This window comes from Eschrichtius robustus, chromosome 3 (genome assembly GCF_028021215.1).
Source record: "Eschrichtius robustus isolate mEscRob2 chromosome 3, mEscRob2.pri, whole genome shotgun sequence".
Taxonomy (NCBI): domain Eukaryota; kingdom Metazoa; phylum Chordata; class Mammalia; order Artiodactyla; family Eschrichtiidae; genus Eschrichtius; species Eschrichtius robustus.
In genome coordinates this window covers 27875890-27900882 of record NC_090826.1, presented here as the reverse complement: position 1 = coordinate 27900882, position 24993 = coordinate 27875890, and the positions used below count along the sequence as shown (strand labels likewise).

Below are 24993 nucleotides of genomic sequence, written 5' to 3'. Positions count from 1 at the left end.
CTTCTCTCTCTTGCTGGTGCCTCATGTTGGCCAGATCAGGCTAGAATCCAGGAGGTCAGGGAGGCCAGCTGATACAATCCAGATAGAGGTCAGCTTCCCAGGGCACAGAGCAGGGCAGAGAAGGATAGGGAGTGGATTTGGAGGGGCAAATGGAGGATATCCATGGCTAACTTATGTGGTCTTTCCATCTCACTTTCAAATGCCCAAGAGGGAGAATCTAATTGGATCAGCTCAGACTGGGGCAATGGTGGAAGGAGCTTCTGAGAGATAAGCACCATCATTTTCATTTCCAAGTTAAACAAACCAAGGCTGATAGAGGGGAAGATGCACTCCCAAGATAATGAGTGACAGTGCCACTGAGCTCAGGGGAGCTGCCCTTCCTGGATATTCTCTCAGCAACATTCCTGGCCTGGGCTTAGGGAAGTACTTTCTGCGTTTCCCCTTCTACATGTTTCCAACAGGTGTTGTATTCAGGTGTCTCTCTAAAGATCATAAAGAGTTAGGAATGGGTGTGTGTGCCCTTCAAAGTATATTCCATCTGAGAAGAACACTGTTCCAGACCCACTGTGCACTGTCTAGTCCAGTGTCCGAGACTCCCATGATGCTCCTTTCTACCTGCAGTTGGACTCCAGTGTTCATCTGTGCTAGGCTTGCCTGGTAGGTTTTTTGGACAACGTGGAGTCCCCACACCATGGTCACTATACCTCCACAAGGGTCAGGGCCTGACTTCACAGGGCCTTTGCTCCTGATGCAGGCCTGAGCCATGCTTTTGACTTTGCTGTGCCTGGAGTAGCCTGGACACCTTGAAGAGAACAACCTGCATCCCAGCTCGGGTCAAAGGGGCTCCAAGAGGCCCCTTACTAGAACTGCGTTCACACCATCTGAGAAACCTGTAAGTGCTTTCCTTTCTGGGAATCCTCCATAAAAGAGGCTCCTTGTGGTCGTATCTTAAACTCTTCTGCCTGGAAAGCTTTGCTAGGTGTCTTACCTAACCCCCTTTCAGTGTCATCGAAGCTTGTTTTGCTTAGTGAGAACAGAGTAGTCATCTGAGGTGTGTTCAGAGGCCAGTACAGACTTTGTTGTCAAGAGCAAGGAACGGTGAGAAGAAGCTTCCCAGTGGAGCAGGAGCCATTCTGGGGCACCAGTTGTGTGGAGTGGGTGCCAGCTGTGAGGGCCTGGATTCCAGCCAGGTGTGTGGACTGGGTCACCATCTGAGCGGACTGGGGTGCCAGCTGTGAGAATCCAAGTGCCAGCCAGTTGAAGGGATTGGAGTGCCAGCTGTGTGCATTGGGATGCCAGCCAGGTGTGGACAGGATTAGCAGCCAGCTGTGTAAACTAGGTGCTCACTGTGTGGGCTGGGGTGCCAGCCAGCTGTGTGGACTGGGGTGCCAGCTGTGAGAACAGGGGTGCCAGCATGGGCCAAGTTGAGACTGGATGGTGTCTCGGCTGCGCACTTACCACTGTTGATGGCCCTGATGTTCTCTTCAAGCAGTTTCAGTAAATCAAGGTCACTGAATCAAACTGTCTTTACCCAGTGACTTTTGATGCAGAATTGAAGATGTGTTTCTCTGATGCAAAGAAAAGAAAATGTCCTTAAGAATAATAAAACCATCATTAGGAATGGGACAGATCTTTCAGGATCATATTTTAAAGGGAAAGAATGACTATTTATGCTAAGATGTTAATTTGTTCATACTTGCTGGATGCCTACTATGTGCCAGACATTGTATAAATAATCATACTTAGATGACCAGGGCTCAAGATAAAGTACCTGGGGTTGTTTGTGTACTAGTTACTCACTGTAAGTGAATGCTCCATGGCTGAGGCCAGAAGGGTGAGGAAGACTCTTCCCTTCATCCTTTCTTCTCATGGGAAACAATCATTACCCCTAATCTATAGGGGCCTAGGCTGAGGGCAGTGTGAAGGACCACGGTAGGTACACAATTGCAGACCAGAGCCGTGGGGGTCTTAGAGGTGCTGGTTGTGAGGGATGCAGCTCAGAGTGAGGGGACCTGAACACTTCTGCAAAGGGAGATGATTTTCTGGCTTATCTAGCTACACTTATCATTTCCACACTGTTTTTTTTTTAACATCTTTATTGGAGTATAATTGCTTTACAATAGTGTGTTAGCTTCCGCTTTACAACAAAGTGAATCAGTTATACATATACATATGTTCCCATATCTCTTCCCTCTTGCGTTTCCCTCCCTCCCACCCTCCCTATCCCACCCCTCTAGGTGGTCACAAACCACAGAGCTGATCTCCCTGTGCTATGCGGCTGCTTCCCGCTAGCTATCTGTTTTACATTTGGTAGTGTATATATGTCCATGCCACTCTTTCACTTTGTCACAGCTTACCCTTCCCCCTCCCCATATCCCCAAGTCCATTCTCTAGTAGGGCTGTGTCTTTATTCCCGTCTTGCCCCTAGGTTCTTCATGACCTTTTTTTTTTTTTTTCTTAGATTCCATATATATGTGTTAGCATACGGTATTTGTTTTTCTCTCTCTGACTTACTTCATTCTGTATGATAGACTCTAGGTCCGTCCACCTCACTACAAATAACTCAATTTTGTTTCTTTTTATGGCTGAGTAATACTCCATTGTATGTATATACCACATCCTCTTTATCCATTCATCTGTTGATGAACACTTAGGTTGCTTCCATGTCTTGGCTATTATAAATAGTGCTGCTATGAACACTGCGGTGCATGTACCTTTTTGAATTGTGTTCTTCTCTGGATATATGCCTAGGAGTGGGATTGCAGGATTGTATGGTAGCTCTATTTTTAGTTTTTTAAGGGAATTCCCATCAACAGTGTAGGAGGGTTCCTTTTTCTCCACACCTTCTCCAGCATTTATTATTTCTAGATTTTTTGATGATGGCCACTCTGAACAGTGTGAGGTGATACCTCATTGTGGTTTTGATTTGCATTTCTCTAATAATTAGTGATGATGAGCATCTTTTCATGTGCCTTTTGGCCATCTGTATGTCTTCTTTGGAGAAATGTCTTTTTAGATCTTCTGTCCATTTTTTGATTGGGTTGTTTGGTTTTTTGGTATTGAGCTGTATAAGCTGTTTGTATATTTTAGAGATTAATCCTTTGTCAGCCGTGTCATTTGAATTCCTGCCCCTTTTCAGCTACATCTTAGAATTTTAGCATGTGACCTTGGGGGAAGTGCATTTGTTGGTTGTTTTGAAAAAAATCAAGCAACAAAGGAGGACCTGTTCATATTACTTTTCAAAGAGCCATTGGAAAGATATATACATATGTATATATATATACATACATAATATACGTACATAAACCTATAGACACACAAACACATATTGCATAGTTGATTCTTATTATTTTTGGGGGTTGTGGTCTACAAAGTTGCCACAAACACACTGACTTAGTGGATACTGAATCATTGTTTCTAGGGGAAATAAAAGGGTCAGGTTCCTGCGAGCCTCAGGTTGCAACATTTCTGTCAGCCAATCAATATATAACCTTGTTTTATGTGTTTCTCTTTAAAGACACCTTCTCTAATATATATTGTTGACTCACTAACATTGAACTCATGGCCAACAGCACTATAACTCATGCCTGAATGAAGCTCATCTAACACATGTATTTTCTCCCCGAGGCCCACCGCAACTTTCTTGTGCTTGGGAACACTAGACAGCACTTCATCGCTATGCTTGGGGGGCCTTTTAAAATAGCAAAATCACCAGAAAAAGCACAAAAATGCAAAAAAGGAAAAATGGGGTGGGGCATTAAATAGACTTCAGATAAGACACTTGTTTATAGTATAAGAACTGAAACAAGAGTGTTGCCTTGTTCAACCTCATCTGGGAATGTGCATGTCAGGCCGCTCAATTTTTTTGCTACTCTGGACATGTCCATAAATGACTGTGAAAGTATTGATTTTGGTGTTACAAATAAATTTTACCAAGCAGGGGAATTCATGAACATGGAATCTGTGAATAGTGAAGATCGACTGTATATATACTTGCTAGTCTATCTGTGTACACACACTCACACTCACACACACACACACACAAATGACATGTTACTCAGAGGTTAGGGACTAAACCTAGAGGCAGAAAACACCAATTAGATTTGACCTGATGCTTCGGAACAGAGACACGTGAAGATGAGTTCCTTTGAGGTTGTCTCATTATAACGGACTTCTAAGCATTTATAAGTGACCAGGGTAGGGAGGTGCACACTGGTGTTTCTAAATCTGCAGTTCTACTGAGGTTTTTTAGGACATAAGTCATTAAGTTGTTCGGCTAGACTCTGGGAAGACCTTCAACTCTTCTCAAGTGGACAGAAAATGGTAACATGAAATAAGGCCAGGTGTGAATGTAATACATTTAGAATGAATAGTTATGACATGACAGGCTCCAGGTCTCGGGATGGCTCTTGGGGTGGGAAGTCAGCGTAGACCCTTTAACAACTCTGAACAAGGTACTGTAAAGGTCAAGGTGGCTGGTCTCGTTCTAGGCAACATCTTATCACTCACCCAGATCCACCAAGCTGGACACCTGAGAGGTACCTTAAACTACCTTTCCTTTCAACATTTGTGATTCTGCTTCCTTTATATTTCTTTAACCAGGCCATTGGTCATTTTCTGGACCATCTCAAACCAGAGGTGACCACAACTATCATTCAGGTATGGCCCATGAGCATTATGTAAGAGGAAAGAGCATATTTGCTTGTGTTTCTAGTGCTACACATTAGACCCTAGACCCTGGGTAGATAGGTGGGTAGGTGAATGGTGAAGTAAAAATTGTCTTTGGTTAATATTTTTTCTTATTATCCAGGAGTAACAATCAGTGGTCTATCACTTTCTTATCTGTTAAATTGGACCACTTGGTGAGAAATAATGATGGTGATAATGATAAAAATACTAATGATAGCTAACATGCCTATATAAATATATCAGGCATTGGGCCAAGTGTTTTATTTTTATCAGAGTAACAATGTGCCTGATAAAATGTTGTGGTTTTCCCACAAACATTTTATTTTGAAAAATTTAAAAGATGATTGAAAAGTTGAAAGAAAAGTACAGTGAACATCTACATACCCTTTATCTAGTCTCACCAATTACATTTTGTTACATTTCTTTATTTTCTCATCTCTGTCAGTCTCTCAACTATCTATCTATCTACCTACCCATCTATCATCTACCTATCTCTCTATCTACCCACCTATCTATCATCTTATTATTTATTTTTGCTGAATAATTTTAAAGTATATTACAGATACTGTATTGCTTTATACCTATATACTTCATCATGTATCTCCTAAGAATTAAAGGCATTCTTCTATATAATCATAATACCATTATAATAACTAGGGATTTTAAAGTTAATTCAACACTATCATCTACTATGCAGTCCATATTTAAATTTCATGTACTTAGTTTAAAAGAATAAATATCCATATAAGTCTTTGAAGGGAAGGTAGCACTTTTCCTTTCTCCTGATTTTTTTTCTCCCTCAGGCAACCATTTCCAACTCTTTTAGCTGTTTTCTTCCAGTATTAACTCCATGTTTCTAAATAACATGCTTATTCTGTTTTTTTTAAAAAAAATCTACTTACCATTTATTAACTTCTTTTTGTGTAAGAAGAGGATTTATCTCTCTTATCTCGCAAAACACATTTCGTTCTATCTTCCTAATATGATTATATTATCATTTTTGGATAATATTAGTATTCAGTTATGTTATTATGGTTGTATTAATCTCAGCTTGAGTTACATAGTGGATCATGACTATATTTCTTTTCTTGTACAACTTTGTTGTTTTCCTTGGGTTGTAATTGCCCTGATTTGTCATTTACTTGGTTTTCTATGTACCTATCACTACTTTATCCCCAAGCTCCCTGGCAGAATTATAATTTTCTCTTAAATATGTTGACACATGTAAAATTATGTATTGATTTCATTCTTGGTCCTCCTGCTCCAACTTGGTTTCTCGCTCGTCTGTCATCCTGGAACTTCCTTTCATCATCAAATTGGAAATTCCCTTGACTCTCTCCTGTATTAAATTCTTGATTTCCTGGATGGCAGGCTTTCTCTTTTTTGATTTTTCTCCCTCATCTTGGTGGAGAACATCCTTTAGCAGTTTTCTGAGGAAGGGTTCATGGGAGGCACTATTTTTGAGATCTTGTATGTGTGAGGTGATTTTCTATTATATCCTCCCACTTTCTTAACAGTTTGGCTGAATATAAAATTATAGAATGGAGATCATCTCTCCCCTGACTCTCAGGATTTTTAATGTATTTCTCCATTGTTTCCATTTTGCAGTGTTGATATTGAGAAGTCTGATGCTATTCTTGTTCCTGATTTTTTTTAAAAAATTATTTATTTATTTATTTTTGGCTGCGTTGGGTCTTCGTTGCTGCTTGTGGACTTTCTCTAGTTGCAACGAGGGGGCTACTCTTCGCTGCGGCGCGCGGGCCTCTCATCACGGTGGCCTCTCTTGTTGGGGAGCATGGGCTCCAGGCGCGTGGGCTTCAGTAGTTGTGGCGCACGGGCTTAGCTGCTCCGCGGCATGTGGGATCTTCCCGGACCAGGGCTCGAACCCGTGTCCCCTGCATTGGCAGGCGGATTCCCAACCACTGTGCCACCAGGGAAACCCTTGTTCCTGATTTTTTGAGTGTCCGTTGGTGGGCGATGTTTTCCATCCTTTGTTCTGGTACTTGGGGGCCCTTTCAATCTGGAAATTCATGTCCTGGTTTATTGCTTCAATAATTTCCCCTCTTGGTTTCTCTCTTTCTGGAGCTTCTGTTATTTTTTTAAACTTTTTGTTGGGGTATCGTTGATTTACAATGTTGTGCTAGTTTCAGGTGTGCAGCACAGTGCATCTGTTACACATGTATATACATCCACTCTTGTTTAGATTCTTTTCCCACATAGGCCGTGACAAAGTATTGAGTAGAGTTCCCTGTGCTGTACAGTAGGTACTTATTAGGAGCCTCTGTTATTCAAATATTGGCTGTTCTCATTGGTGTTATAATCTTCTTGTACTTTCTCCCATTTTTCACTTCTCTGGTGCTCTGTGCGTCTCTTTGGAGGTTCCCTTAACTTACTCTTACAACGTTCTACTGAGTTGTTTACTTGTTATAATATTTTTAATTTTCAAGAGTTCTTTTAATATTTCTCTTTAATCATTATAAGTTCTTGTTTTAAGGATACAATAGTTTTCCCTATTTCTCTGAGGATATTAGTTACAGGTTTTTTTTTAATCTATCAATACCTTGTTTCTATTTCCCAATTTTTTTCCCCCCATTTGCTTATGTTAGTCTTTCTTCCATGATAGAGCAGTTCCTCAAACATCTGGTGAGCCCCAGTGCCTTTTGTATTTAAAAGGGAGGTACCAAAATGCTCAATGGAAGTTCCATGACTATAGCTTTACGGACTAGTGACTTCCCCTAGGATGATCGAGCAGGACCCAGTTGTTCAATTATGAACTCATAAATGCCAATACCATAAGGTCTCTTCTTTTGGATTGATCAGTTGCTGCCCTCTCCAGCTCCATGGACAGCCATATCCTGCTCTCCCCACCCTTTCCCCCACCCAAGCAGTTAGGCTGTTCTCCAGCCATACTGCCACTCCCTGCTGACCCCCAGAAGTGAGCAGTTGTAGGCTTCTGTGTGCATGTGTTTGTTCAGAATGCCTTTTGTCACTCCCTAACTCCTTCACGGGGCAAACTCTTACTTACTTAATAGAGTCTGTTATAATCACTTCTTTTGTTTCTGCAATTTTCCCCTCCTCACCATTCCAGGACAGAGTTAGCCTCTCCCTGCTGTCTGCCCTAATAGTTCCCAGAGGTTCTCAGTGGGAATCCAATGCTGCAATATCATGGTTTCTTGCTTGTTTGTCTCCTCCACTAACCTCAGTGTCTTTCAAGGTCAGGAGCTCTCTTATTCTGTTACCTGGTCCTGGTCCAGCCAGTTCCTTTAGCAATAGTGACACTTTGTCATCTTGGGATAATATAAAGAAAATAGAGACACTTCTCAGAAATCAAGGAAATTTTATGGACCTGTTACCATCACAGACATCTAAGCCCAATTCCAAGGGCTACATTTTCACTAAGACTTATACAAGTTTTCAAAAGCCTACAAAACCTCTTGCCGCACACTTTCCTAGTGTCCTCGTAGGATGGAGAGCAAACACACTCATATCACTATTTAACTACCACACCCCACAGCCAGAGTGGACCTATTATCTGGAGAAACAGAAACACCCATCATGAGGAGTTTTGACCTCCCTCGGAAGACATCTGTCGGTAGAGGTGTCAATCAACTGTGAGCATAAAGTCCCAGATGGAGCTGGGTTCTCCCAGAGTCTTGACACCTGGACTTCTTGCATATCCATTATCAACAGATCAGGAAAATGTCAATATCACATGAATACACATTAGGTAGAGTGGGGATAGCAATTACATTTCACCTCCAGTGTAGTTCCACCTGATAAGTAGAGTCTGCCTGAAGTGCTTGTTAAGGGTTCTGAGGCCTTAACCAGGTTTGGTATGAAAGAGTCCTGTGATCCATTAGTGATGTCTGCCTGGGAAGTTATTCACCAGCCCAGAACCAGGGGAAAGTTGAAAGTAAAATGTTCTAAGACAGTGTTTCCCAAACTTGGCTGACGATAAGAATTGCCCGGAAGTGCTTTTTAAAAATAGATTCCAGACTCTTCCCCAGGAGATTTGGATTCAAGAGGTCTGGAGTGAGAACTGGGAATCTGTACTTAGTAAACACCCACGGGGCTAATGCCATCAGCCTGTCTGGAAACTGTTCTAAAGGAGGGTGGGTTTCCAGGAACCCCTGCTTAACAAAGGAGGAAATGCAGGATGGTGGAGTAACGGAACCCAGTGCTAGGAAAAGAAAGGAAGAATGGTGAACCCAGGCAAACAGGACCACAGACCCCTACACTTAGGTGAGGGATCTGCATGAATCCTCAAATCCCAACTGAAACCCCCTAACTTATTTGGTGTTGAACCTCATGAACTAGCAGAGTGCCTGGCTTGCAGTGGGCATAAATCAATGACTGAAGCATAAGCAAATCACTAAATTTTGGAATTACACATCTCAGTATCTTGTTTAACTTCCACGTGTTCATACCCAGATCCCTGTGTATTGCTTCTGGCACTTCTGGTCTGAGGTGCTCTAGAGAGGCTGGGGATGAATGGTAGGTATAACCCATGAAAAGAAGGTATAGAGATCTGTGTTTGTCAGTCAGGGAAACTGAGGGTTGAACAGGGATGTCTCCTCTCCTTTTGTAACATCAGTGTCTTCAGTGGGGACTCACCAAGTTCTTGACATGGAAGCTCCCTGAACATTGAACACAGTCAGTTTAGACAAACTTCAATAAATTTCATCTTATCAGTGGGGGACCAGCTCCTGAAACTAGTCCCCCCACCTCAAAAAAGGGGGGCAAGCTCTTATAAACAGGCATAAATGTTGTGGACCTGCAGCCCCTTCTCCAATATCCCAACATCAGCAGTGCGTGTTCATGCTAAAGTGAGGAGAGGTTGGGTCTTGTCTGCACCTTCAGTGAGGAATCCATACATATATCATGCAACCCAAACAGATAGCTCATATTTGCTATGCACTTACTATGCACCACAAACAACTTTAAGCCTTTTGTATATTAACTTATTTTATCCTCTCTAGACACCATGAGAAGATAACTTTATTTCATAGCTATGAAACTGAGGCACAGAAATTATAAGTTATTTGCCCAAGATCACATAGCTAATAAAATGCCCATATTAGTTATCTATTGCTGCATAACAAATTACCAGTAGTACCCCCTTATTTGCAGTTTCACTTTCTGTGGCTTCAGTTACCCATGGTCAACTGTGGTCCAAAAATATTAAATGGAAAGTTCCAGAAAGAGACAACTCATAAGTTGTAAGGTACATGTCATTCTGCGTAGTGTGATGAAATCTCTCGCCATTCTGCTCTGTCCGGCCCAGGACATGAATCATCTGTTTGTCCAGTGTACAATAAGATATTTTGACAGAAAGAGAGAGAGAGAGACCACATTCAGAAAACTTTTATTACAATATAATTGTTCTATTTTATTATTTGTGATTATTGTTAGTTTCTTACTGTGCTTAATTTATAGATTAAATTTTATCATAGGTATTATATATAGGAAAAAACATAGTATATATAGGGTTTGGTACCATCCATAGTTTCAGGCAACCACTGGGGGTCTTGGGACGTATTCCCCCGTGGATAAGGGGAGAGTATTGTATTCCCAAATCTAGCAGCTTAAGAAAACAAAATTATTTCACAGTTTCTGTGGGTCAGAAATCTAGGTATGGCTTAGCTGGGTCCTCTTGCTCAGGGTTCCTTACAAGGGTGCAGTCAAGGTGTCCACTGGGGCTGCTAGTCATCTCAAGGTTCAACTAGAGGAGGATCCGTTTCCAAGCTCACTCATGTGGCTGTCAGTAAGTGCATAGGATAAGGTGGAGCATATAGGTGGATGTAGCAATACTGATGATATTCTAGTTTTTAAGTCAGTATTCACTTTACTATACACTGTATAACTCACATGCAGATTACATGTTTTCTTTTGGATGTACCAAATATTACATGACAAATTATTATTATTTTATAATTTACTTGTTTCCTTGTGGAAAGAGATAAGAGCAAACACTAACTCTCAAGAATCAAGCATCTGTGTGTGCTTGAATTGGTGATATGCAACAGGATTGCACATGAGAAACGACTGGGGAACTTTTTCTTTTTTCTTTTTTTTGTATTTATTTATTTATTTTTGGCTGCGTTGGGTCTTTGTTATTGCGCACGGGCTTTCTCTAGTTGCAGCGAGCTGGGGCTACTCTTCATTGCGGTGTGCGGGCTTCTCATTGCAGTGGCTTCTCTTGTTGCGGAGCATGGGCTCTAGGCGTGCAGGCTTCAGTAGTTGTGGCTGGTGGGCTTTAGAGCGCAGGCTCGGTAGTTGTGGTGCACAGGCTTAGTTGCTCTGCAGCATATAGGGTCTTCCTGGACCAGGGCTCAAACCTGTGTCCCCTGCACTGGCAGGTGGATTCTTAACCACTACTTCACCAGGCAAGCCCCGAACTTTTTCTTTTTTAATTAAGAGACTTTATTTTTTTTTTAGAGCAGTTTTAGGTTTATAGAAAAATTTAGTGGAAGGTACAAAGAGTTCCCCATCCCTAGTTTCCCCTATTACTGAAGTATTGCATTATTGTGGAACATTTGTTATAATTGATGACAATATTTATACATCGTTATTAACAAAAGCCCGTAGTTTACATTAGGATTCACTCTTGTGTTGTACATTCTATGGGTCTTGACAAATGCATAATGGCAAATATCTACCATTATAGAATCATAAAGAATAGTTTCACTGCCCTAAAAATTCCCTTTGCTCCACCTATTCATCCCTTCCTCTCCCCAACTCCTGGCAATCACTGATCTTTTTACTGTCTCCGTAGTTTTGCCTTTTACAGATATCATATAGTTGGAATCATACAGTACGTAGACTTTTCCAGACTGGCTTCTTTCATTTAACAATATGCATTTAAGTTTCCTCCATGTCTTTACATGGCTTGATAGGTCATTTGTCTTTATCTCTGAATAGTGTTCCATTGTTTGGATATACTACAGTTTACCTATTCACCTATTGAAAGACATATTTGTTGTTTTGGCAATTATGAATAAAGCTGCTGTAAACATTTGTGTGCAGGCTTTTCTGTGGATAGACATTTTCAACTCATTTGGGTAAATACCAAGGAGTGCAATTACTGGATTGTATATTAAGAGTATGTTTGGTTTGGTAAGAAACTGCTAAACTGTCTCCCAAAGTGGCTGTACCATTTTGCATTCCCACCAGAACCTAATGAGTGTTGCTGTTGCGCCACAGCCTTGTCGATATTTGTTGTCAGTGTTTTGGATTTTGCCATTCTAATAGGTGTGAAGTGGTATCTTGTTTTAATTTGCAGTTCCCTAATGGCATGTGATATTTAGCATCTTTTCCTATGTTTATTTGCCATTTTTATGTTTTCTTTGGTGAGGTGTCTGTTTCGATCTTTTGCCCATTTCTAGAGCGGGTAGTTTTTTTCTCGTTAAGTTTTAAAAGTTCTTCATATATTTTGAATACAAATCATTTATCAGGTATGTGTTTTGCAAATATTTTCTTCCATTGTGGCTTTTTTTTTTTCATTCAACAGTGTGTCTTGCAGGCAGAAATTTTTAGTTTTAATGAAGTTTAATTAATACAAATTTTTTTCATTCATAGATTGTGCTTTTGGTGTTGTATCTAAAAGTTCATCTCCAAGCCCATGGTTACTTGGATTATCTCTTACGTTATCTTCTAGTTTTATAGTTTTGTGCTTTACATTTATATCTGTGATCCATTTTTGAGTTAAATTTTGCAAAAGGTATAAAGTTTGTGTCTAAATTCTTTGTTTGTTTGTTTGCTTTTTTCTGCATGTGGCTGTCTAGTTTTTCTAGCATCATTTGTTGAAAAGACTATCTTTTCTCCATTGTATTGCCTTTGCTCTTTTGACAAAGATCAGTTGACTGTGTTTGTGTGGATCTATTTCTGGGCTCTCTATTTTGTCCCATTAATTTATCTGTTCTCTCACTAATACCATGTTATCTTGGTTACTTTAGCTTTATAGTAAGTCTTTAAGTCAAGTCGTGTCAGTCCTGTGACTTTGTTGCTCTCCTTCAATATTGTGTTGGCTATCGTAGGCCTTTTGCTTCTCCATATAAACTTCAGAATCATTTTGTTGATATCCACAAAATGACTTGCTTGGATTTTGACTGCATTGTATTGAATCTATAGGTCAAGTTGGGAAGAACTGACATCTTAACAATGTTGTCTTCCTATCCATGAACCATGATGATTTTTAGACAGCTTTATTGAGAGATAACTCACATGCCACACAATTAAACCATTTAAAGTATAGATTTCGATGTTTTTTAGTATATTCACAAGTTTGTGTAACTATCAGCACTATCTAATTTTAGAAATTTTTTGTCTCCCCCAAATAAATTCCATGCCTGTTAGTACTCCCCATTTCCTCCCAACCACTACTCCGGCCCAACGACTAACATACTTTCTCTCTCTACAGACTTTCCAATTCTGGACATTTCTGGACATTTTATATAAATGGATAGTTCATATAAACACAAGGTGTTGTCTTTGAGACTAGCTTCTTTCACTTAGCATAATGTTTTCAAGGTTCATGCACGTGGTAGCATGTATCTGTACATTATTTGTTCTTATTGTGGAATAATATTTCATTGTATAGCTATACCAGATTTTATTTAACCATTCATCAGTTGATGGGCATTTGGATTGTTTTTACTTTTTGGCTGTTATGACTAATGCTGCCATGAACATTTCTGTACAAGCGTGTGAATATATGTTTTCATTTCTCTTGGGTATATGCCTAGGAGTGGAATTGCCGAGTCACATGGTAACTTTATATTTAACGTTTTGAGTAGCTGCCAAACTCTTATGCAAAGTGGCTGCACCATTTAAAAATCTGCCAGCAATGTGTGAGGCTTCTAATTCCTCCACATTCTCACCAATGTTTGTCATTGCCTGTATTTTAAATTATAGCCACCGTAGTGGGTGTAAAGTGGTATCTCATTGTGGTTTTGATTTGCATTTCCCTATGAATAATGATGTTGAATATCTTTTTATGCACTTATTGATCATTTGTATATCTTCCTTGGAAAAATATCTATTCAGATCTTTACCCACTTAAAAACTGTTATTTGTTTTTGTCATTGTTAGTTTTAAGAATTTTAAAATATATTCTGAATACAAGTCCCATATTAGGTATAAGATTTGCAAATATTTTATTTCATTCTATGGGTCGTCTTTTCACTTTCTTGATGGTATCATTTGTGGCACAAAAGTGTTTATATTGATATAGTCCAATTTCCTTTCCCCCCCCCCTTTTATTGCTTGTACTTTTGTTATAGTGTTTAGAAAGCATTACTTAATCCAAAGTCACAAATTTGCTTCTATGTTTTTGTTTAAGACTTTTATAACTTAGCACTTATATTTAAGTCTACGTTCCATTTTGAGCCAATTTTTGTATATAATTGAGGTAGGAGTGCAAATTTATTCATTTGCTTGTGGATATCCAGTTGTCCCAGCTTCATTTGTTGAAAGAGTGTTCTTTCTCCATTGAGTTGTCTTGCCGCTTTTGTTGAAAATCAACTGATTATAAATGTAAATGTTTAATTCTAGACTCTCAATTCAATTCCATTGATCTGCCATTATGCCAGTACCACACTGTCTTGATTGCAGTGTAATTTTGCAGCAAGTTTTGAACTTGGGGAGTGTGAGTCTTCCAACTTTTTTTTACAAGATTCTTTTGGCTATTCTGGGTCCCTTTAATTTCCATATGAATTTGAAGATCAGCTTTTCTGTTTCTGCAAAAAAGGAAGTTAGGATTTTGATAGGGGTTGTGTTAAATCTGTAGATGAATTTTGTGAGTATTGCTATCTTAATATTAACCCTTCCAATCCATGAACATGGAATGTCTTTCCATTCATTTATATCTCTAATTTCTTTCAACAATGTTTTGTAGTTTTAAGTGTACAAGTCTTGTACTTCTTTTTCCTGACTATGTTATTCTTTTTCATTCTATTTCTTAGTATGAAATAGCATGCTATTGTAAATGGAATTGATTTCTTAATTTTTTCCATAATGTTTATTGCCAATGTATAGAAATAAAACATTTTTATAAATTAATCATGTGTGTTGTGTCTTTGCTGAGTGCACCACCCCCCCGCCCCAGTACAATATTGAATAGAAGTGGCAAGAGTGGACATCCTTGTCTTGTTCCTGACATTAGGAGAAAAGCACTCAGACTTTCACCGTTAAGTAAGATGCTGTGGGTTTTCTTCGATCTCTTTAGGAAGTTGAAAAAGTTTCCTTCTATTTATAATTTCTTGAGGTTTTTTTTTTAATTTTGAAAGGTTATTGGATTCTGTCAAATTATTTTTCTGCAACTTTTGAAATGATATTTTTTGCCATTTATTCTATTAATATGGTGCATTACATTAATTGATTTTCAGATATTAAACTAATTTGCATTCCTGGGATAAATCTCATTTGGTTATGGTATATAATCCTTTTCACATGTTGCTGGCATCAGTTTGCTAGTATTTTGTTAATGATTTGTGCAAATATATTCGTAAGGGATACTGGTATGTAGTTTTCTTGTGATGTCTTCGTTTTGTTTTGATATCGGGGTAGTAATGACATCATAGAATGAATTGAGAAATGTTTCTCTTCTTCTATTTTTTGGAAGATGTCATGAAGGATTAGTATTGATTCTTCTTTGAGTTTTGGTAGAATTTACCAGTGAACTTATTTGGGCCTCGGCTTTCCCTTGTGGGAAGTTTTAAAATTACAAATTTGATTTCTTTACTTGTTACAGGTATATTCAGATTTTCTATTTCTTCTCAGGTCAGATTTGGCAATTTGTGTTTTTCTAAGAACTTCCTACTTCATCTATTTTATCTGATTTGTTGGCATAAAGTTATTTGTAGTATTCCTTTACAATTCTTTTTATTTCTGTAAGGCCGGTAGTGATGTTCTCATTTTCATTTCTAATTTTAGTGTCAAGTATTCTTTCTCTGCTTTTTTCTTGGTCACTCTAGCTAAAGGTTTGTCAATTTTCTTAGTCTTTTTAAAGGACCAAATTTTTGTTTTTATTTTTTTAAATCATTTTTCTATTCTCTATTTCATCTTTTCTGCTCTAATCTTTATTTTCTGCTCTAATCTTTCTTTCCTTCTGCATTTTTAGGGGTTTGGTTTACTCTTATTTTTCTAGTTGAAAGACTAGGTTATTAATTTGAGTTCTTTCTTATTTTTTTAAAAATAGGTGTTTACGGCTATAAATTTCCCTCTGAGCACTACTTTCACACATTCCATAAATTCTGGTATGTTGTGTACTCGTTCTCATTCATCTCAAAGTATTTTCAAATTTTCCCTGCAATTTCTTCTTTGCCCCATTGGTTAAATAGTAGTATTTTGTTTAATTTCCACATATTTTAAAATTTCCCATATTTCCTTCTGTTATTGATTTCCAATTTAATTCCTTACTGAGGCTTGTTTTGCAGCCTAGAATAAGGCCTATCTTAGAGAATGTTCCATGTGCATGTGAGAAGAATGTGTATTCTGCTGCCAATATGTGGAGTGGTTTATAGACGTCTTTCAGGCCTAGTTGGTTTATAGTATTGTCCAAGTCTTCTATTTTCTTTTTGAGCTTTTGCCTAGTTGTTCTATCTGTTACTGAAAGAAGAGTATTTATAAGCCTGCAGTTATTATTGGTGAATTGTCTATTTTTCCCTTCAGTTCTGTCAGCTTTTGCTTCATGTATTTTAGGTCTGTGTTGTTAGATGCATATATGTTTATGCTTGTTATACTTCCTGATGGATTGACTTTTTTACCATTATAAAATGTCCCTCTTTATCTCTAGTAACATGAAACCTCTTCCCTACAGGCAAACTGGGGATAGAGTGATTGGATCCCCAGTCATCTCAGCCTGCTGAGCCTAGAGTAGAGCTTTTCCCCTATGAGTAGGGGCTGAGTGAGGGAAGGGAGACTGGTCCTCTCTGCAGCATCAACCAGAATAGAACTTCTGCAACCTGGGGCTGGAGAGGGGGATGAGAAAAACCAGTAGACTGCCCCCTGACAAGATGAAACAGGAGCTCCACACTGGGAGCTGGAGGGAGAGGGAACCCTCTTGTTCTTGGACACATTGACTTGGGGCAGAGCTTCTGTAATGTAGAGCTGTGGGGTAGGGGGTAAGGGAGTGAGTTGTGGCTCAAATACCAAAGACTCTCACTGTTCTTACTGAGGTTTAGTAGGTTTTCTAGAATGAATGTTTCTCCCATTGCTATACATATTTAGGAAAATTTCTAGAGACTTTAAATAATTTTTTAAAAATAATTTTCACCAGTTAAATAGTTGTTTTGCTGGAGAGAGAGTCTGCCAAGCTCCTTTTGCACCTTTCAGGAAGTATTTCCCCTTCATGTATATTTTTAAAAGAATAAATAGGACTAAGTGTAGCTTGCTTGGGTTGAACACCACCCAGGTATTCTCGACAGTTGAGGTTGATGTGACCAGAAAGGAGGAAAAACGAGACATAGTCCTTGGTGGCACCAAATTATAAAAAATAGAAGTTGGCTGCTGATGGGCTTCCCTGGTGGTGTAGTGGTTCATAATCCTCCTGCCAATGCAGGGGGTATGAGTTTGAGCCCTAATCCGGGAAGATCCCACATGCCGTGGAACAACTAAACCCATGCACCACAACTACTGAGCCTGCTCTCTAGAGCCTGTGAGCCACAACTACTGAGCCCACATGCTGCAACTACTGAAGCCCATGCACCTAGAGCCCGTGCTCCACAACGAGAGAAGCCACTGCAATGAGAAGCCCACATACCACAGCAAAGAGTAGCCCCTGTTCACCGCAACTAGAGAAAGCCTGCACACAGTAGCGAAGACCAAACACAGCCAAAAATAAAATAAATAAATTAAAAAAAAAAAAAAAGAAGTTGGCTGCTGAGTGGTCACATATTTGCCTTTCACTTCTCTGAGAAATCAGTCTCGTTACTCAGCAACTCAAACTTATGGCAGCAATAAAAGTGCAATTGCATCCGTGTGAAGGCCTAACCTAGCCTAGTGCTTTGGATTGCTGTATAAGCTCAGGGCACAAATGCCAAGGCAGGAGGTTGATTAGCAAGAGGCCATTGATTTTTTAAAAAATCAAATTATGTAGTTAAAAGGGAAAGTGGAACTTGGTAGAAATGAAGAAGAGCCATTCCCAAACTGGGTGACTCTTGTTGGAAGAAGACCTAGTTAGTGGAGGGCTGATGTAGGCCAGGGAGGTCTCAGATCCAGAGGGCAAGCATGTTTACCAGGGAAGGAGATTCACTTGGTGGTGGTATGATCAGAAGCTCAAGGGTGTCGCACCAGCCAGGCAAGGATGTGCCAGGATGGAGTAGTCTCAGCAGGTGGTTAGCTTGCTGGTTGCAGGACAACCCCTGCACCTCGGTCCCTCATAGCCTTGGGAAAATGGATGCTGAGGCATGAGACAGATACCCAGTGTTCATGGGGCACAAGATCAGAATGGGTCCAAGCACCAAGGCTGACAAGATGAATCTTGAACAGCAGGCTATGGGCTTCTTAAATTCTTCTAAGTACCAGATGATTGGGTTCTGAGCCTGAGGTGTAGCTAAATCTGTGGTGGAAGCTGATTGGCTATAGCTGTAGGCATTTGAGACTCTTGGCGACAGAGAATTATGTAGGTGAATACAGCTCTCCTTAGTTGGCAATTCAGGTAATAATAATAATCACAGTAGTAATAGTAGTAGCGACAGCAACAGCACCTATATACCACTTATAATGTGCCAAGCTCTCCTTCTAAGCATACATTTAATCTTTAGGAAAATCTCATGAAGTAAGTAATATTATTACCCCATTTTAGAGATGAGAAAGCTAGAGGCATAGAACATTTAAGTAGCTGCAACTGTATTGCACTGCCAGCACTTATTGGAGACAGAGTTGAAACCCAAGCATCTGCTCCGTGGGCCATATCTTCCTACTGCAGCTATCACATCAGATGATTTCTGAACTTTTTTACTCATCCCTAAGTGGGAAGAACAATAGACACCTCATCAGAATGTAGGGAAGATTAAATATCTGTGGGAGTACATGTAAGCCAGAAATTATGGTCCCTATGTTCATTATTCGTGATTGCTACAATCCCCAGGCTACCCTCAAATACAACCCCTCTGCCTGTTTCTTCTTCTTCTTCTTCTTCTTTTTCTTTTTTTAATAAATGATTGCTTTTATTTATTTATATCTGGTTGCTCTGGATCTTCTTTGCTGCGTGCGGGCTTTCTCTAGTTGTGGTGGGTGGGGGCTACTCTTCATTGTGGTGCGTGGACTTCTCATTGTGGTGGCTTCTCTTGTTGTGGAACATGGGCTCTAGGCTCACGGGCTTCAGTAGTTGTGGCACGTGGGCTCAGTAGTTGTGGCTCATAGACTCTAGAGCGCAGGCTCAGTAGTTGTGGTGCACATGGGCTTAGTTGCTCTGTGGCATTTGGGATCTTCCTGGACCAGGGATCGAACCCGTGTCCCCTGCATTGGCAGGCGGATTCTTAACCACTGTACCACCAGGGAAGTCACTGCTTGCTTTTTTTTTTTTTTTTTTTAACATCTTTATTGGAGTATAATTGTTTTACAATGTTGTGTTAGTTTCTGCTGTATAACAAAGTGAATCAGCTATATGCATAGATATATCCCCATATCCCCTCCCTCTTGCATCTCCCTCCCACCCTCCTTATCCCACCCCTCTAGGTGGTCGCATAGCACCGAGCTGTGCTATGCAGCTGCTTCCCACTAGCTATCTATTTTACATTTGGTAGTGTATATATGTCAATGTTACTCTCTTACTTCGACCCAGCTTACCCTTCTCCCTCCCTGTGTCCTCAAGTTCGTTCTCTATATCTTGTGTCTTTATTCCTGTCCTGCCCCTAGGTTCATCAGAACCATTTTTTTTTTTTTTAAGATTCCATATATATGTGTTAGCACATGGTATTTGTTTTTCTCTTTCTGACTTATCTCACTCTGCATGACAGACTTTAGGTCCATCTGCGTCACTACGGATAACTCAATTTCGTTTCTTTTTATGGCTGAGTAATATTCCATTGTATATATGTGCCGCATCTTCTTTATCCATTCATCTGCCGATGGACACTTAGGTTGCTCCCATGTCCTGGCTATTGTAAATAGAGCTGCAGTGAACATTGTGGTACATGACTCTTTTTGAATTATGGTTTTCTCAGGGTATATGCCCAGTAGTGGGATTGCTGGGTCATATGGTAGTTCTATTTTTAGTTTTTTAAGGAACCTCCATACTGTTCTCCATAGTGGCTGTATCAATTTACATTCCCACCAACAGTGCAAGAGGGTTCCCTTTTCTCCACACCCTCTCCGGGATTTGTTGTTTGTAGATTTTGTGATGATGGTCATTCTGACAGGTATGTGGTGATACCTCATTGTAGTTTTAATTTGAATTTCTCTAATGGTTAGTGATGTTGAGCATCTTTTCCTGTGAGCAAAAGTTTTAAGTTTCATTAGGTCCCATTTGCTTGTTTGTTTGTTTGTCTTTATTTTTCCCCATTCCTTTTTTTTTTTTTGCATGGAAGAATAGTTTTTATTGTTTGTTTATTTATTTATTTTACTTCTTTATTGGAATATAATTGCTTTACAATGGTGTGTTAGTTTCTGCTTTATAACAAAGTGAATCAGCTATACATATACATATATCCCCATATCTCCTCCTTCTTGCATCTCCCTCCCATCCTCCCTATCCGACCCCACTAGGTGGTCACAAAGCACCAAGCTGATCTCCCTGTGCTATGCAGCTGCTTCCCACTAGCTATCTATTTTACATTTGGTTGCGTATATATGTCCATGCCACTCTCTCACTTTGTCTCAGCTTACCCTTCACCTTCCCCACATCCTCAAGTCCGTTCTCTACGTCTGCATCTTTATTCCTGTCCTTCCCCTAGGTTCTTAGAACCATTTCTTTTTTTTTTTTTTTTTACATTCCATATATATGTGTTAGCATACGTTATTTGTTTTTCTCTTTCTGACTTACTTCACTCTGTATGACACACTCTAGGTCCATCCACCTCACTACAAATAACTCAGTTTTGTTTCTTTTTATGGCTGAGTAATATTCCATTGTACATATGTGCCACATCTTCTTTATCCATTCATCTGTCGATGGACACTTAGATTGCTTCCATGTCCTGGCTATTGTAAATAGAGCTGCAGTGAACATTGTGGTACATGACTTTTTTTGAATTATGGTTTTCTCAGGGTGTATGCCCAGTAGTGGGATTGCTGGGTCATATGGTAGTTCTATTTTTAGTTTTGAAAGGAACCTCCATACTGTTCTCCATAGTGGCTGTCTCAACTTACATTCCCACCAACAGTGCAAGAGGGTTCCCTTTTCTCCACACCCTCTCCAGCATTTATCGTTTGTAGATTTTTTGATGATGGCCACTGACTGGTGTGAGGTGATACCTCATTGTAGTTTTGATTTGCATTTCTCTAATGATTGGTGATGTTGAGCATCCTTTCATGTATTTGTTGGCAATCTGTATATCTTCTTTGGAGAAATGTCTATTTAGGTCTTCTGCCCATTTTTGGATTGGGTTTTTTTTTTTTTTTAAATATTGAGCTGCATGAGCTGCTTCTAACTTTTAGAGATTAATCCTTTGTCAGTTGCTTCGTTTGCAAATATTTTCTTCTATTCTGATGGTTGTCTTTTCATCTTGTTTATGGTTTCCTTTGCTATGCAAAAGCTTTTAAGTTTCATTAGGTCCCATTTGTTTATTTTTGTTTTTATTTCCATTTCTCTAGAAGGTGGGTCAAAAAGGATCTTGCTGTGATTTATGTCATAGAGTGTTCTGTCTATGTTTTCCTCTAAGAGTTTGATAGTGTCTGGCCTTACATTTAGGTCTTTAATCCATGTTAAGTTTATTTTTGTGTATGGTGTTAGGGAGTGTTCTAATTTCATTCATTTATATGTACCTGTCCAGTTTTCCCAGCACCACTTACTGAAGAGGCTGTCTTTTCTCCATTGTATACTCTTGCCTCCTTTATCAAAGATAAGGTGACCATATGTGCATGGGTTTATCTCTGGGCTTTCTATCCTGTTCCATTGATCTATATTTCTGTTTTTGTGCCAGTACCATACTGTCTTGATTTCTGTAGCTTTGCAGTATAGTCTGAAGTCAGGGAGCCTGATTCCTCCAACTCTGTTTTTCTTTCTCAAGATTGCTTTGGCTATTCGGGGTCTTTTGTGTTTCTATACAAATTGTGAAATTTTTTGTTCTAGTTCTGTGAAAAATGCCATTGGTAGTTTGATAGGGATTGCGTTGAATCTGTATAGTCATTTTCACAATGTTTATTTTTCCAATCCAACAACATGGTATATCTCTCTGTCGTTTGTATCATCTTCCCTGGTGACCGAGCTGGTGGCCGAGGATGGGAGCTGGGTGTACATGGTGGGCATGGCACACTTCAGCGACAACAGCAAGAAGGACATGGTGAAGACCATCTGGGAGGTGCAGCCTGACGTGGTTGTGGTGGAGCTGTAGCAGTACCATGTGTCCATGCTGAAGATGAATGAGTGTACACTGCTGCATGAGGCCAAGGAGATCAGCCTGGAGAAGCTGCAGTAGGCCATCAGGCAGAACGGGGTCATGTCAGGACTCATGCAGATGCTGCTGCTGAAGGTGTCCACCCACATCACTGAGAAGCTGGGCATGGCCCCTGGAGGTGAGTTCAGGGAGGCTTTCAAGGAGGCCAGCTAGGTGCCTTTCTGCAAGTTCCACCTGGGTGACCAGCCTATCCCTGCCACCTTCAAGAGGGCCATCGCCACCCTCTCTTTCTGGCAGAAGATCAAGCTGGCCTGGGGCCTATGTTTCCTGTCAGACCCTATCAGCAATGATGATGTGGAGTGGTGCAAGCAGGACCTACTGGAGCAGATGATGGCTGAGATGATTGGCGAGTTCCCCGACTTGCACTGCACCATTGCGTCTGAGCGGGACATCTACCTGACCTACATGCTGAGGCAGGCGGCCTGGTGCCTGGAGTTGCCGCGTGCCTCTGATGCCGAGCGCAGAAAGTGCGTCCCCTCCGCGGTGGTGGGCATTGTGGGCCTGGGCCACATCCCCGGCATTGAGAAGAACTGGACCACTGACCTCAACATCCAGGAGATAATGATTGTCCCCCTGCTGTCCGTCTCTGGCAGAGTGTCCTGGCTGGCCATGAAGGCCACCTTCTTGGACCTCCTGGGCTACAGCCTGTACTGGTTGGGGCGCCATGCCAGCAGCCTGGTCTTGTCACTGCCTGCCACCCAGTACTGCCTGCGGAGGGCCCCCGAGGCCTGGCCACACAAGTAGGAAGGACAGAGGGAGCCACCACGTCCATCCAGGGGGCTGCCCGTGGCTGCTCCTGTGACATAGCCAAGGGGCACAGGGGCTGGCCCCCTGAGGAGCTCCTGGTTGCCACCCCCCATGGGGGTCCAGCTTAGCCTCGCCTGCCCTCTCCCAACCCACCCAAATAAAGAATTATTTCACTGTCAATAAAATAAAATAAAATAAAATAAAATAAAATAAAATAAAATAAAATAAATAAAATAAAATAAAATAAAATAAAATAAAATAAAACTACCCTTCATCAGTGTCTTATAGTTTTCTGCATACAGGTCTTTTGTCTCCTTAGGTCGGTTTATTCCTAGGTATTTTATGCTTTTTGTTGCAATGGTAAATGGGAGTGTTTCCTTAACTTCTCTTTCAGATTTTTCATCATTAGTGTATAGGAATGCTAGAGATTTCTGTGCATTAATTTTGTACCCTGCTACTTTACCAAATTCATTGATTGGCTCTTGTAGTTTTCTAGTAACATCTTTAGGGTTCTCTATGTATAGTATCATGTCATCTGCAAACAGTGACAGTTTTACTTCTTCTTTTCTAATTTGTATCCCTTTTATTTCTTTTTCTTCTCTGATTGCTGTGGCTAGGACTTCCAAAACTATGTTGAATAATAGTGGTGAGAGTGGGCAACCTTGTCTTGTTCCTGATCTTAGAGGAAATGCTTTCAGTTTTTCACCATTGAGAATGATGTTGGCTGTGGATTTGTCATATATGGCCTTTATTATGTTGAGGTAAGTTCCCTCTATGCCCACTTTCTGGAGGGTTTTTATCATAAATGAGTGTTGAATTTTGTCAAAAGCTTTTTCTGCTTCTGTTGAGATGATCATATGGTTTTTATCCTTCAATTTGTTAATATGGTGTATCACATTGATTGATTTGCATATATTGAAGAATCCTTGCATTCCTGGGATAAACCCCACTTGATCATGGTGTATGATCCTTTTAATGTGCTGTTGGATTCTGTTTGCTAGTATTTTGTTGAGGATTTTTGCATCTATGTTCATCAGAGCTCTTGGCCTGTAGTTTTCTTTTTTGTAACATCTTTTTCTGGTTTTGGTATTAGGGTGATGGTGGCCTCGTAGAATGAGTTTGGGAGTGCTCCTCCCCCTGCTATATTTTGGAAGAGTTTGAGAAAGATAGGTGTTAGCTCTTCGCTAAATGTTTAATAGAATTCACCTGCTAAGTCATCTGGTCCTGGACTATTGTTTGTTGGAAGATTTTTAATCGCAGTTTCAATTTCAGTGCTTGTGATTGGTCTGTTCATATTTTCTATTTCTTCCTGGTTCAGTCTCAGAAGGTTGTGCTTTTCTAAGAATTTGTCCATTTCTTCCAGGTTGTCCATTTTATAGGCATATAGTTGCTTGTAGTAATCTCTCATGATCCTTTGTATTTCTGCAGCGTCAGTTGTTACTTCTCCTTTTTCATTTCGAATTCTGTTGATTTGAGTCTTCTCCCTTTTTTTCTTGATGAGTCTGGCTAATGGTTTATCAATTTTGTTTATTGTCTCAGAGAACTAGCTTTTATTTTATTGATCTTTGCTATTGTTTCCTTCATTTCTTTTTCATTTATTTCTCATCTGATCTTTATGATTTCTTTCCTTCTGCTAATTTTGGTTTTTTTAAAAATTCTTCTTTCTCTAATTGCTTTAGGTGAAATGTTAGGTTGTTTATTTGAGATTTTTCTTGCTTCTTGAGGTAGGATCGTATTGCTATAAACTTCCCTTTTAGAACTGCTTTTGCTGCATCCCATAGGTTTTGGGTCATTGTGTTTTCATTGTCATTTGTTTCTAGGTATTTTTTGATTTCCTCTTTGATTTCTTCCATGATCTCTTGGTTATTTAGTAGTGTATTGTTTAGCCTCCATGTGTTTGTATTTTTTACAATTTTTTTCCTGTAATTGATATCTAGTCTCATAGCATTGTGGTCGGAGAAGATACTTGATACCACTTCAATTTTCTTAAATTTACCAG

The 24993-nt window shown here is 39.9% G+C and overlaps 1 pseudogene; it reads left to right on the top strand.

Moving 5' to 3' along the window:
* The first annotated feature begins 1414 nt into the window (after positions 1 to 1414).
* LOC137760547 (traB domain-containing protein pseudogene) lies at positions 1415 to 22991 on the top strand (annotated as a pseudogene).
* The last annotated feature ends 2002 nt before the right edge of the window (positions 22992 to 24993 follow it).